The sequence below is a fragment of the Camelus ferus genome, chromosome 11, assembly GCF_009834535.1.
Source record: "Camelus ferus isolate YT-003-E chromosome 11, BCGSAC_Cfer_1.0, whole genome shotgun sequence".
In the NCBI taxonomy this organism is placed as follows: domain Eukaryota; kingdom Metazoa; phylum Chordata; class Mammalia; order Artiodactyla; family Camelidae; genus Camelus; species Camelus ferus.
In genome coordinates, this window is record NC_045706.1 from 29,337,289 (window position 1) to 29,352,394 (window position 15,106).

At 45.8% G+C, this 15,106-nt stretch overlaps 1 protein-coding gene and 1 long non-coding RNA gene across 6 annotated transcripts in view; one reads left to right on the forward strand and one right to left on the reverse strand.

The window, feature by feature from the left end:
* SORBS1 (sorbin and SH3 domain containing 1) overlaps positions 1-15,106 on the forward strand; it is a 208,338-nt gene that overhangs the window by 34,193 nt on the left and 159,039 nt on the right. The window lies entirely within an intron of this gene.
* LOC116667106 lies at positions 1,347-12,968 on the reverse strand. Its single transcript, XR_004323866.1, has 3 exons — positions 12,508-12,968; positions 11,339-11,344; positions 1,347-1,357 (listed from the first exon to the last, which is right to left on the reverse strand). It is a non-coding gene; the product is annotated as an uncharacterized LOC116667106 (long non-coding RNA).

Here is a 15,106-nt window from a genome sequence, read left to right on the forward strand (position 1 = left end):
GCCTGTACATCCTTCAGTCTAGAGAAACTTATACCCACTGAGGGGCTTGGTACCTGAACATGGCTGACAGTGTACACTTTGCAATCTAATCCAGGTTCCAGTTCTAGCTCTGCTGCTTATTAGCTGTGTGATCATGAGGGTGTCTCTAACCTCCCTGAGTCTATTTCCTCACCTGTAGCTTGGGAACCATACCTACCTCATTAGGTTTTGAGGATCTTCCTGGGCTGTTCCTGGATATAGCCACTGAGTAAATTACCTCTAGCAGCGGCATTTTCCAGCCTTCAGAGCTTGAGCTGGGATGAGGCTGGAGTCTTCCCTCTTTAACTGATACCGAGGTAGGGAGAGCTGCAACAAATTCCAAACCCGCCTGGACCTTTACTTCATTCAGCACTTGCTCTGTGAGCAAACCAAGGCCCTGGGGTAATGTGTGCCCATTAGAGGACACCTGCAGGTTTAATAACTTGTAGATTTAATAGTCAGCCTTTATTGGCCAAGGAATATGAAAGAAACAGATTGATGTTCCCCCAATTGGGCAGAGTTATAGACTTCTCCAGGTAACCATGCATCAAGACCTTGTGACATATCTGTTCATACGCACAACCAGCTGCACATAACCTCCTCTTCCCTTGACCCATCCCTGCACAGCTGCCCTGTATGATTCATTCCTCAATTATTTAAGTGCCTACTATGTTCCAGGCTCAGGGCAGAGCACCAGGAAAAGACATTGGTGAGCAGGAACAGACCCAGGCCTTGACTCCATGGAGTTTATGGTTTTGTGGGGAAGATAGACTATAAGGGTAAAATTCTAATCATTGTAAGGCTATGAAGAAGTACTTGGGGCCATGGGAGCATACACTGGAGAGAGCTGACCCAGTCTGGGAGGCTAAGCAAATTTCCCAAATAAGTGACGGTTGAGCTGAGCTGAAAAAGGCTTGGGGTGGGGTGGGATGGGAGACCTGACCTTCTGTGCCCCCGTCCTTTAGCCTGCCACCCTTCCTTTTTTCCCTTGGTCTTTTAGGAGGCAGTTAATCCTCCTGCAGTCAGTCCTTCTGTAATTTCAAATGTATGTTATTTTTGAAATTGCATAGTTTTCAGGGCAAAAATATAGTATGGCTGCCAATTAAGGAGTTAAACAATATAAACTGCAGCCATTTGTCGAATATCTGAGTGTAGCAGGCACTATACTTACATTGTCATTTAATCCTCTAAACCCTGCAAGGTGAGTCTCACGACTTCCAGGGAAAGAAACTGAGGCCCAGGAAGGCTAAGTGACTTGGGTCTTGTCTCCTGTTGGTTAATGATGGGAAAGCTGGGATTTAAACCTTCTGGCCCACGGCCAAACCTACCATGTGCTCCTCTGTCTCTCCCTCTTGCAGATGGATGCTGTGGCTTGATCTGGGGATCCAACCACCATCTCCATGCTCTGTCCATAGGGAAATGCAGTCTCAGTTCCAGCCTTCCAATTTATAAATGGATTTTTGGTGCATGGCCCATTTATCAGTTGAGAATTGTTGTCTGTGTCAGGTCGGCGTTGAGACTAAGTGGATCTGTCTTGGCAGTGGCTTTAAAATTGCTTTTTCAGTTCAAATCCAGAATTAATGGAGGACGGTCTTAGAAATAGTCACTTGAGGTGAGTAAGAATGGGCCAGATAAAAAGGAATGTCATTTTCATTCCTGCTGCCAGCAGTATCCCTGGGCCATGGGCCATGGTGAAGAGAACTTAATGTGGGCTGGGAACTCTTAATTACTTAGAGCTAAGTCTCAGTGACTTTCCAGGGCTTGTCAGTGAGTGGGCTCTGGGTGAGGGTAGTCTGTCAGTCACTCCATCTCTCTGAACCTCAATCTTTTTACCTATACAATGGGGTAATAATTCTGCTTTATCTGCCTCCACATTGCTATGAGATTCAAATGAATTACAGGACCAGGATTACAAGAGGGCATCTTTAAGATACTACTGTATTTGAAAGTGTTGAAAAGTGTTTTGTAGACCTAGGTCAAAGCATGCCACTTTTGTTGACTTACCATTATGGTTCATATTTAATAGCTTAATACACCAGTTCTCAAACTTTAGCAGTGTTAGAATTACTTGGAGGGCTCCTCCCCCAGAATTTGACTCAGTAGAACCAGAGTGGGGTCAGAGGGCTGGTATTTCTCACATGTTCCCACGTGATGCTCATGTTGCTGGGCTGGTGACCACAGGCCCACATCACTTAGATCTGGAGCTGCTTGTCCCCCCTGCTGCCGACACGTGGTGCTCCAAGCACCTGGGAGCCCCTGCTTGGACATCCGGCCTCCTCAGAGTCTACCACCTTCCAGTCTGTATTACATGCCTGAGAGACACAGAACTGTGGGGCTGAAAGGGGAGGTGGTTTGCTTAATGGTTGCTTTCTTGGTTGACCAACAGATGACCTGGCCTTTGGTCTTTCTGAGGAGGAGAAAACCTGTTTTGTCCTCTAAAAGAGGTCTTTTACCTGGAGTGTGTTTCCCAGTGCAAAGTCTGGGTGACCTTGGTAGCCCACACTTGGTCCATTCTCACAACTTCTTGTGACTGATCATGGGTTTTTATTTTTTTTAATTGAAGTATAGTCAGTTTACTGTGTTGTGACAATTTCTGATGTACAGTATAATGTTTGCCGTACATGTACATACATGTATTTCTTCTGTTTTTCTTTTGTTTATTTATTTATTTATTTAAGTTATAGTCGGTTTACAATGCTGTATCAATTTCTGGCGTACAGCACAATTTTTCAGTCATACATGAATATACATATATTCATTTTCATATTCTTTTTCATTTAGGTTACTCCAAGATATTGAATATAGTTTCCTGTGCTATACAGTAGGACCTTGTTTATCTATTTTATATATAGTAGTTTATATCTGCAAATCTTAATTAAACTCAATGATGGGTTATTTAATTTTTCGTTTTGCTTTATATGGCTGACTGACTCGCTTTCAATTGGCTGGTTTTTTTCTCAAACTGTGTGGTAAGCATCCTGGAAGTTATGACGTCTGCATGGTGCTGGGCATACAGATACCTAACCAACAGTGGGATAGGTAGGTTTACCATAACATTTCTGGGCTGGGCTGACCGCTGCTTGATCCTTTCACTGATCTCAAAACCATGGCAATAAGGGTCTAGAACTGGCTTGATCTCCACGGTGTCTCTTAACTGGAAAGTCGTTTTTAGTTGGAAAGTCATTTTTAGTACAGGCCCTTGAGGATTACTGTCATCACATAGTTCTTCCAAGGAGGGAGCCCCCCCAGGCAAGTCTGGTCCCTCACTGAAGCCCGGGGTTTTAACCAAAAATAGAGCAGCATCAGGAAGGGAGCTGGTCAGACAACTCTTGCACTGCATCCGTGGCTGGCAGAGGCTGCTGGCACTGACAGAGTTAGCTGGGCACCCGCCATGGCGGAGGATTACTCATAAGGCTAGTTGAGTGTATGAGTTCTTGTGTGTGAGGGAGAAAGAGAGAAAAGTTCCTTACTTCAAATGGCATTCTTCCTGTGTCTCCCAAGGATATATTTTTGTCTTCTTAAATGTTTCTTTTTTCCACAGAATAGTCAATGTTCAAGATTGTGGAGAGAAAAATTCAGGAAACAACCCAAGAACCCAATTTTCAAAAGGGCCTGGGCAGACTGTCAGCGTTTTGTAAAAGGCTCTTTCTAGCCTGGATCTTTTCTATGGTGACATGCCAGATCCCTCCGGCAAGATTGCTGGGTGCTTGGCCCATTCTTCGCTCTCAGTCTAAAGTAACTTCTTAGTTCACTCTAGTCCTTTTTAGTTTGGGGCTTATTGCATTTGGGTTGCTAAATTTAAAACAAGAACACAGAATCAATTCCGTACAACCACAGACCCAAAGACAGAGCTGTGAGAGTCCTTCTGGACAATCTCAGCTGACCCAGAGATGGTGCAGCTGCTTGGTGCCAGGGTCTTAAGCCCAGTGTCTGCATCTGAATGTAATATTCCTCTCCCTGCCCCGTACTGCCATCACAGAGATCCAGGTTTCCCTCTGCTCCTCCACTTGGCCAAACTGAGGTGTGGCCAGTAGAGAGAGAAGGGTTTGCAGGGCCCAGGTTGATGGAGCCATTTAAGTTCAAGGAGACTGATGAGGAAAGGGGTGTTGTTCAGATTGCATTTTAAAGTGGGTTGGGAATAACACTGGCTGCGAAAACATCATCCCAAATCTGCAAAATCAACACTCGTTCTTCCTGGTAAACATGAAGGCTCGGCAGCTGCACCTCCCTCACACGTGTTTGGCCAACTGCTGTTCAGGACACTGTGCCTCCCTCAGCGGCGTATGGGAGCTGATTGGAGCCAGGACTGGCATTCCAGCTCTTTGCCGGGTGGAACAGGGCGTTTCGGTGCTCTCGAGAGCCAGGCCAGTTCAGGTTGCCTTTGGACTTAGACTGGCATATGCCCATCCATCTGGGGTTCTGCGGACCCTTTGACAGGGCTCCCTGTCCCTGGTCAGGTTTTGTCGAGTCAAGACCCGGTACAGGCAGAAGAATTGATCTTATTAAGTCAAAGATGATTTGTGGGTGATTTCTTTTCCGTCAGAATCCTCATCCTCTTGATCACCCCATAACCTCTGTTATACAAGAGAATTTTGTTTATTTCAGAGAGTCGGCCCACACACAGGTTTGAAGCCCGTCCAAAAGGAACATTTGCCACTGTATAAAAACTTGTCTCATCTTGCTGCTCTTTGATGAGAACTGGTCCACCCCTTCTCTTCGCCCCTCTGCACCCCACCCCACCGCAGTTTCCTACATCATTTGCAGAAAACTTAACTGTGTGGGAATTTACTGCTTTATTTCTCAGAACTGGAGCAACTGCCTGGCTTTCTTTAGGAAATACTTGGGGAAAGCAGAACAGCCTCGTTTACGTTCTCATCTCTTTCTTGTTTTAATTTTTCATGTGTCTTCATAAGAGGCCACCAAGAGCAGTTACCAAGACAAATGAAGCAGTAATGAAGAACCAGTATGAGTTCCTGGGGTGCAAGCTTGTCAACATACTCTTTTTGCCAGGGACTCAGGGATATGCAGTCAATACTGTGTCTGCTGTGTAGGTCACCCCTGCGTGATCTCAGGGGAGAATCCAGCTTTTGCACAGTGGCAATATTGTAGCCAGTGAGGTTTAACCAAGGAGTGATTATTGTTAATTGAAAACTTCAGGGAAGAATCCTTTAGGAGCCTATGGCTAAAATGGGAAGTGAGGGCTGGGTGATCAGGCTGCAGGTGGATTCACTGCTGGCTGGATCACCAGATCAGATTTGCATTTTCTGTGTGGGGAGCCTCTCTGGCAGACCTAGGGTTGTGCCTGAGCCTGTCTTGGTCAATATTTTTTATCAGACACTTGGAACTGTAGAAGGCAGCCATGTGAAGTATGTAGGTATCTTAGGGCTGTGAGAGAGAACTTAACATTTCAAAATCGGGACCCAACAAGCTCTTTTAAGATGTGTCCAGCATCTGGGTTATGAAAAGATCTTATATGTATGGGATAGGGTAACCTGATTGTAGAAAAAGCTCTTGTGGGGGAAAAAAGAGTGACATTTTAAAAGATTAGAAAGAGAGGGAGATCGCTCTCGGAGGGAGGGAGGGGAAGGAGCAGGTGGTTCTGTAGCTGGACGATCTCATAGTTCTTGGTTTGCCTTCTGGCTCTACTGATGCCCCCGCAGCAGGTGGTGCTGGGCTGGGTCATGATCCTTCCTCCTGCGGGTGCCCCAGGGGAGGTGTGAGTGGGCTTTGATATTCCTCCTCCTCCCTGGCCTCTCTGGGGAACCACCCTCTTGCCCACGCAAGGCCTCTTCCATGTCTACACAGGCTTTTCCAGTCAGGGGTCGGAGCTCTTATTTCTAAGGGTTTTGTAGTTAGGCGCTGGGGCTGCACCTGCCTTTGTTTCAGCAACAACAACAAAAGGGCAACAGGAGCTTTAGAAAAAGGATAAATGGAATGCTTTGTGTTCCTGTTTTAAACTTAAAGACAATTCTTTTCTGCAAATGGAGAAAGTAATATGACTTCAGCTCCATATTGCATCAGGGTAAGGGTGTCAGGGAGAAGGTATAGGTGTGAGAGGAATAAAACAGGCAAGTGGGGTGGAGTGGGGAGGAAAGCTGGTAACAGGTGGGCAAGGAGAGAGCAGCAAAGACGTGCATCAGAAGAAACAAGACACAAGAGTCAGGAGACATAATTTGAAGTGAGACTAATTTACAGTAAGATTTCCACCCCATTGCTGCAATTTGATGTCTAGGAATTCTTAGAAAATCACAAGTGTTTTTTTTTTCTTTGTAAATGTACCATTTGGTCAAAAAATGACAGCCTGACATGCCTGCCATTATAGAATGAAATCTTGATATTGATGGATGGTATAAGAAGCAAAGGCCCAAGTCCTTTAATACTTAAAAAAAATAGTCCTTCTCCCTCAAAATTGAACAAAAACCTTATGGTCGTTGGATGAGTCCAAAGAGTTAAAGAAAAGTCTCTATCTTTATTGATGTATGTATATATACACACACATAAAATATATATGCATCTGTAAAAAGAAACTACCTCCAAATCATCCAGTGACACTCTGGATGGTGATTTTATAACTTGTTCCTGTTTTCCCCCCCTTTTTGGAGGAGGTGTCACTTTCTATTGTTTTTTCTTGCAATGAATGGTATGGCTTTAATCAGGAAAAAGTTATTAAAGTATACTCTGGTTGGAAAATATGGAGAAATAATATTTAAATAGTATCACGTACCTAAAGGATTACTTATTTTAAGTTGGGAAATACATCCAGGGTATCCTAGCCTTTTCCTGCCCTTTTGTTTTTAAAATTTGTAGTTTTTGTCAAAGTTACACATGCATATAGTTTCAAAAATCAACTAGTTCTCCAGGAGCACAGTCTCCTGCCTCCTCACCTCCACCCACCCATGTCCCAGTGGCAGTCGTTTAAAAATCTTAGCTGATTCTTTTGGTATTTTTGTCCACATTTTTCAATAACTTGCATGTTTTGCTGCTCTTGGGTATTAACCATTGACTCCTCACCGTGTAAAGCGTGGATTTAGCTCTTCTCTCCCTCCTCATGCTCCACTTGTCTTTGGAGGAAGAAAACTCCCATCTTCTCTAAAAGTTATGAGTGTCATACCTTATCCTAGAGGGACAGGGGGTCCTTACGTGGAATAATCAGTACATCTTTTGGCCTTTTGGGCTCTTGCCAGTTAGAATTCTGACAAATTTTAAAGTCTAAATTATCAATTTGAATTGAACCACATGTTGTTATTAGCTCCGTGGATCAACCCAAACCAAGAGGCTGTCGAAATCTGGATTAAACTTTAGGACATCTTCTGGATGTGGTTTTTTTAATCATGTATCAATTTATTTTGTTATCCTTGTATTCTCTCTACACTCTATGATAAGAAGCCACCACCTTGTTTAATTGTGGGTCATTGTGTGCTGGGCTTGGTTTCCCTGGGGGTCCTAGGAGGCACCTTTCTTGAGCTCTCAGCTCCAGGATACTCTCAAGGAGCTGGCTTCTGCTTATATTTGACTGGCAATATCCAGGGTTTGTGGGGCAGTGGCAGAGCTGCCCGTGTCCTGGGGACCCAGAAGGATTTGTCTGAAGTCCTAAAAGAGCCACCTTTTCCAGAAAAGCTGCTACAGTCCAACCTCAGGACATGACATGTAGACTCTGCTCTGAGTCTCAGAGTTTCACTTTGTTCCCAGAGCCACCCAGATGCCTCTGAATTCTTTGTGTTTGTGTTTAATGGAGGTACTGGGGATTGAACCCAGGACCTCATGCATGCCAAGTATGCACTCCACTACTGAGCTATACCCTCCTCCAACCTCTGAATTCTTTGTCCAGTTCTGGAGGCCATTGCTCTGGGCTTACCTGTTTCCTCCAGGTACAGGAATGACTCCCATCTCTTGCCCTTTGCCTCTATTCATGGACCTTCTGAGCCCTGGAAAAGATGTCACTGCAACATATGCCAGTGATCTTACTGTCTTTCTCACTAATAAAGAGTAAGATAAAGTGCCAGTGCAGGGCCCTCTGAAATGCAGGCTCTGAATCTTAAAGTTGTGAGGGACCCTGGAAGCCACACGATCTGTACAACTCGGCTGGCACGCTGCTGGCAATGAGAAGTCTCTCTTAAGGAGCCACCCTTTCTAGTGTTGGGTGCTCATCTCTTGGAAACTTCTTTCCTGCTGAACTGACATCCTTCTCTGGGATGTCCTTCCGCTAAACAGATGAGGGCAGCCTTGATGGGGCAGTTTATCCAAACTAGTCAACAAATTACTCTTCCTTTTTCTCTAGCATAAGCGGTATTAAAAATGATTTTGAGAGGCAGCCATAAAAGATGCTGGTAAAAACTCATGTTTTCCAAGCACCAAGTGTGTTGCCAGAGAGGTTCAGTTTTGTTTTTCTTTATCATTATGATTTTGATTTATTTGAGTCTGATTGAATAGTATCAGTGACATGAGGAATAATTACAGTATCTTTTGAAATTCTATCCTGGAACCCCACCAGGAGCTGACTCAGATTTGTGCCAAGGAATACATCCTAGGTTTGGGGTTTTTCTTTTAATGTTTTTTAAAAAAATGCTCATGTGAAATACTAGACCTTTTGATACTTAAAGCGCATTGTTTTAGTGGGTGGAGTTCTTTTTTGATCCTCTAGGTTTAAACTTCTTAGTTCAGGGGTGGCCATAGTGACCATCCTGTATTGTGAATCCAAGAGGCTTCTGAGAGGCTAGACCTGCATGCGTGTGTGTGAGTGTGTGTGCACGCACTTGTCTCCCTTTTACCAACCAGTTCTAAACTTTTCTCGATTCTTACTGCTTTTACTGAGTCTTCAGAAGTGTTGGCTATCTTAGGGAAACCATGAGATATAATTCTTTAAATAAAAATGATTTGACTTAGAGAAGCTGGCAGCAGTAAATCAACATGTTAACATCGTTGGTTGGTTATTGTTTCCTTTGAGATTTTCTTTGTTTTCCCAGCTTTATGTCATGAACATGTATTACTTTTATATTAGAGAAAATTATCTGGGAAAGCATGGTTGCTTTCAAACTCACCCCTAGTCAGGCCAACAAGCTAACGAGATGGAGAATGCAGGAGGGGACAGCATATTGGAACGTAGGGACTTTGAAAGCCAGGGCTGCCATGGAACTGTTGTCCCCAGTCTTTTCAACATCAAAAATGCTTATTATACTTACTTCAAAATTTCACTTGCTTTGAAAGGTTTCATCCAACCAACCACTGTATTTGTTAAATAGTAATTTCTCCATTGTTGATCAGAGACAGACAAACTGGCTGTTGGAGAGTCACCGGGTTATTTTATGGAGGTGATGCTGTTCCAGCTGAGAGTGGAGACAAGTAATGTTTGAGGTGGTCCTTCCGTTAGGGACTTACCCATGTTCTACACCTTCGTTGCTACCCAAGTGGTACTTTCTGAGCTGAGGACGCAGGGTTGGGGTTCTGCTGTTAGAGCTCTTCTGTGTTTTGGGCTCAGGACCCTGTATTCCCTCTGGTATTAGTATTTCTCCTCCACAAACCTGCCTTGATTTTGTTTTTAATGCAACACTTAAAACAACCCCCCACCAAGAGTACAATAAGGCTTTATGGCCATGCTAACCTTTGTCAGCCTCATCCTTCATCATCACCGACTCCTCTTCCTGGTAATGATAGTTGGCATCAGTTGAGTGAGTGGTTACTCAGTATGACAGATATGTCTTAAATGTCTACATGGATGATTTCATTTGCCCCTCATAACTCCGCTGTGAAGCAAGGACTGTTAACTAGCCACCTGTTTTATTGATGGGGAAGCTGAGGCTCAGAGAAGTTGGGTAATTTGTCCAAGGTCATGAGGCCAAAGAGCAGCAAAGCTGGGGTTTCAGCTGCTTCCCATCTCTTCCACCTTCCTTTAATCCCTTTCCTCCTCCATCCTGCCTTTCCAAACCAGGACCTCAGTTTCAGGTCTTCTTCATCTCAGCGTGTCACCGTCTTGTGCACCTGGCGTTAGTTGACTCTCTTCACAATTCTCCAGCAGGAGATACGGAAAGGTGACCAGACACCTGGATTGGAGAGGCTGGGCCGCAGTGCTGGATGCCCTCCTCTGGCGTCCTGATGGGTTTATTCCCTAGTGTGTGGAAACTGGAGTTGGGATCTGGTTATCTCCTTTCTAGTTTCCCATTGTTAGGTTGGGGCCTTCAGGGGCTTGAGGAGGCATTCCCCAACCAGAGAAATACCTATTTCATGCCTCTACGCAGCTCACCAGAGTCCTTTTTCTTCTGCCCTCCAGCAGAAGGGAGCACAGAAAGCCTCAAATCACTGTCTTCTGGAAAGGGGAGGAAGCTAAAGGTACTTCCCTTCCCACAAAACGATCTCCCTTCCTTTCCAAGGAAAGTGTGTAGAAAAGGAGTAACATTAATTTTTACTGGGTCATGGATCCCCTTGAGAATCTGATGAACACTTTGTGGACTCTTCCCAGAAGAAGTACAGTGATAACTGACATTTATGTTGTAGGCATTGTGCTAAACACTTACATGTAATACCTCTTTTAATCCTCATCATAACTCTATGAGGTGTAGAGTATTGTTATCCCTATTCTACAGATGAGGAAACAGAGGCCCTGAGATGTTTAGTGACATGGCTGTGCATGTGCATTTAGAAAGTTGTTGGGTCTTCGCTTATGATTTCAGTCGGACCCCAGGATCTAGAGTGCCAGCCACTACCTGCATTGCTTAAAGATGGGAATTTGTACTTGTCACGGATATTAGTTGGATACCAACCCCTGTGGCTGGGGATCAACCTGCTTGTCAAGGCGGTAGAGGAAGGAGAGGCTGTTCTTGGCTCCCTCATCCTCTTGGACCAGTTATGTGAATCTGCATGGAGGTTCTAAGTGTCCAAGATTTGCAGGGATCCCACACAGTTATCTGATTGGCATTTAACAGTGGATGGAAAATCAGATGATCTGGGCTTCTCTCTGGTGCTGCCCCTCTAAGCTGTGTGACTTGGCTCATTCAGACCTTGCGCCTGTCTGCTCATTTGCAAACCAGGGAGGGTGAACTCTGGCCTTAATTAGGATAAGGAAGGGTCACCCCACTGTGGGAGGAAGGCAACTACCCTTGATGTGTCTTCACTGTGGCCCATAAGCTCATGTCCTGCTCAGGTACAGTGTGCATGTTCTGGTATTAAGATTAATGGGCCAGAAACTGACCTGTGACTCTGACCATGCTTGATAACTGTAGCTTTAAAGGGTACAGTGAGTATTTTTGTAGAGCAACAGTGACCATAATAATTAAGATTTTGGAATAGTTTGTACTCCTCCTGTCTGCCTTTCTATTCTGTTCCCCACCCTATCCTGACCCCCACAGCAGGTAGCCTTAAAATCTGAGAGCTGTAGAATGTCAGTGCTGGAAGGGAACTCTGATCACCCATGGCCAGCCTTCTCATTTTGCAGGAATAGAAGTAGGCTCAGAGAGGTATAGGAACTCGCCCAAGGTCACACAGCTAATCCATGGCAGAGCCAGAATGTAGGTTAGCATTCTTTGGGTTGTGCCATGCAGCTGTCTCTTATCTCTCCTCTTAAATTCCTCTACAACCAGACAAAACTCTTGCTCAGTTTTTACCTTATATAGTTCTTATCCCCTCTACTCGCTTCTTTGAAAACACAGGCGGGGTCATTCTCCTTGTAGCTTCTCCCTCCTCCTCCTCCTCACCACCTCCCACACTGTCTCACTGCCTGATAGAGGAAGGAACAAAGCCACCTCCTGGGCAGAGCCCTCTCCGAAGTCCTTTATGGTGCTCAGTCCACAGTTCTGCAGGATCAGATCACTGGGGTGAATCTCTGCTGTAGACAGAGACCTAGGAAATGCCCATCTCCATCCACTACTTTATCCCATTAATGTAGTATGGATATACCCAGCCAGTGTGTTATCAGAAGTGGGCTGGCTTGTTCGTGGCTGTGCTGGGGCTCTCTCTCTAGCAGAGGTCTTCTGACCTCTTTAGAGCATCTTCTCTGAAGCTGGGCCGGCTGATCTGCCGATCTGAGTGCTGGTACTTAGCAGCCCCCCTTGCCACATGCCACCGTGAGTGTTCACGGACTCTCTCCTCTTCTCTCTGCTAAACAGAACTGTTGTCTGTTACTCAGCTTTCCCAGTTACCCTGCCTTTTAAGGAGAATTTTCTCTTGGTTAGCTCAGTCCCTGGGCCTTTTTCTGAGAATCAGGGCCATGAGTGGAGGCTGAGTTGGAGGACCAGGAGGAGGGTCAGAGGTTGTGTGAGGGTGCGTGTGAATGTGTGTAACGAAGGCCTATATTTGTATCTGAAAAGGCCCAATGCTTGTGAGAGAAGAAGGAAGGGAGAGGGGAAGTGCTGATAAGCTGGGGAGAGGTGGTGTAGAGGAAGAGGCGGGCCTTTAGAGGAGTACCTGCCTGTCTCGCATGGGATACCAAGCGGTAGAGAAGGAGGGCGGATTTCAGAGATGGCTCCCTATGCATTAAGAGTTTCACCTCCCACCCCCAACTGCTGGTGTCAAAGAGACCAGGAACATTTTGAATGTTATGTTTGGGTGGGATTGTTTGCTTGCATGACCTAGTGGAGACCAGGCTACGTGGAGAGCCAGTTATGTTCATGCTCCTCTGGCTTGTTCTATCTGGGAGCCAGGCCGATGGTGGGGCAGGAGAATGTGGGAAGCAGGCTTTGAGGGTGGGTGATCTGGGGAAGTGCTGTGTGATGGGGGTGCAGGGGCTCGGGGCTGCTGGGCCAGTGTCAGCGTGGAGTTTGTATTGCCGCATTCTGAACAAGCCCCAGATCATTTTCTCGCGTTAAAAAGAAAAAACATGTCAGAGGTCTCAGATCCAGTGTTTATTCACTTTGTACCCTGTTTCCAGAAAAGTATGAGGCAGTTCAGTCTCGGTGAGGAAAATACAGTGATTCATTCACCTTGTATTTTTCCCATAGTGAGATTTGCCCTAAGAAGGAAGAACAGGGTGAGTGTCATGGTGCTGTTTCACTGACAGAAATACTGGGAAGGATATTTACATTTTTGTTCGCCAAGAAATGGCTCTTTTGTACTGGTTTGAGATGGAGGTGGCTTAGCACAGAGAAGGGTTTTAATCCAGGGGAAGGAGCAGGGACTGTTTGATGGAGATAAGGAAAGAGCTGTCTCCTGCCAGCACAGCTCCTGGGCTTGGATTGATCAGCGTGCTCTGCCTGTCTGGCATTCATGTTTAGTAAGATGACTTTTTCCAGTGGCTGAAGGCCCCAGAATAAACAGGCTGCTGGCACTTGGGGGTCTGTGTGTGGATGTCCTGGCCCCTTTTTGGGCTACTAGGAGAGCAGAAGAAACACTTATTCAAAACCACCCAAAGGGTTGGCGTGACATCCAGAAAGTTCAAGCAAGCATTGGTGTTTTGGATACCCAGCAAGGGCAGAACAAGGACCTGCCCCCGTCCCGCTCATATGTTGCTGGTGGGAGTGTGAAGCTCATGGTCTTCTTAGCCCAATTGCCAAGCTACTGGGCACTTGGAAATTGTTTTTTGATCCTCTTAAGGGACCTTGTGTGAGGGCAGGAAGTGTCAGCTGCCTTCTGGTGCTTGGAGCCATGTCCAGGGTAGTCATTCCTCTCTAGCTCTACAAGATGTCAGGAAAGCAGCACTATGGAACTGAGGAACGACCCTGGTCAGTTCCTGGCCTCTCTGTGGGTCACCCTGGCCTTGTTCAGACCGGCCCGTCTGACTGCAGAAGTCCCAAGGCTGCCCTGACAGGACTGGTCACAATTCCTCAGCCGTGTCAATTTCTCAGATGGACTTCCAGACCATGAGTGTCAGGATGCCCCAAGGTTCTCAGGAACAATGCACATACCTGGTCCCACACCAAGGGGGCAGAGTGAGCGTCTCGGGGATTTGCGGCCCCCAAGTGATTCCTTTGGGCCCTCTGGATGGAGAGCCACTGTGCAGAACTAGGCATTTGGTTAGTAGATTTGATGCCAGGAGATCCTGTTTCAAGTTTTATGGACTTGAAGTCAGGGAAGTGTGGAGGGCACAGGTGTGGAGGGCCAGCCTAGTGCTTCAAGTGACTGCTTTCTCGCACTCCCTCAGCCCCATGTGCTGGGTGTTCTCGTGCCCGCTTTCTGGGGAGGAAATGAGCGTCAAAGATTGAGAACTTGCTTGAGATCGTGCACTTGGTAGGTAACCAGGCTTGACCAGAGTCCTCATTTTTTCCCTTAAGATTATACTCCCCACCCTAGAATGTTGAGTGTCTCCCCAAGTGTAGCTGTGTGACGGAAGTGAGATGTGAGCCAAGTGTATAATTTAAGGTTTTCTAGTAGCCATGCTGGAAAAGTTTTTAAAAAGTGAAATTTATCTATGTAGTCTCTTTAACCCAGTGTATCTAAAATATTATCATTTCAATATATAATCAGTATTTTAAAAAATCAGTGTGCGAGCCATTTTATGTTTTTGCCCCCCATACTAAGTCTTCAAAATCCAGTATGTATGTTACCTTTAAAGTACATCTCACGCCGGTGTTGCAGTGGCTGTGCGTGGCTAGTGGCTCCCTTACAGGACAGCACAGTTCTAGCGTCTCTTGGCTGGAGAGGTGTGTCCTGCCCGGCTGCCCAGCATAGCAAGGGGTCACAGTTTTCTAAATTAATGGTTTCCACATGCCACAGGATGAATCAGTGCTGGGCAGTCTGCCTGAGTGTCACCTGAGGAGGGAATTCCAATTCAGGAATCAGTCTAGAGCCCCAGGTAATTCTGTGTAGCCAGTTTAGAAGCAACTGCGCTAAAATATTCACTGGGCAGTTCGCCTGGGTTCTGTGCCTTGGCCCCACCCCTTTTCAGGGACACTTGAATTCCAAGCACGTTCTTTTGTGAGAGGTGTGAAGAGAAAGGTGGGGGAAGGCATGCCCTGAGGGCCTCTTCCCTCCCCTGCTAAATAGAACTGCAGTTTCAGTGGAAAAACAAAATCCTGCTTATTTATCTGGATGTGGTCATGCATAAGGGATGGCACTTTCCCTTTTGGTGGCTGAGAGCGGGATCCTATGTTCTCCGGAAAGGTGAGATGAAGGAACCCAAATATTTAGGGCAGAATGGGATACTGTGTACTTTAGCGGTGTTCTT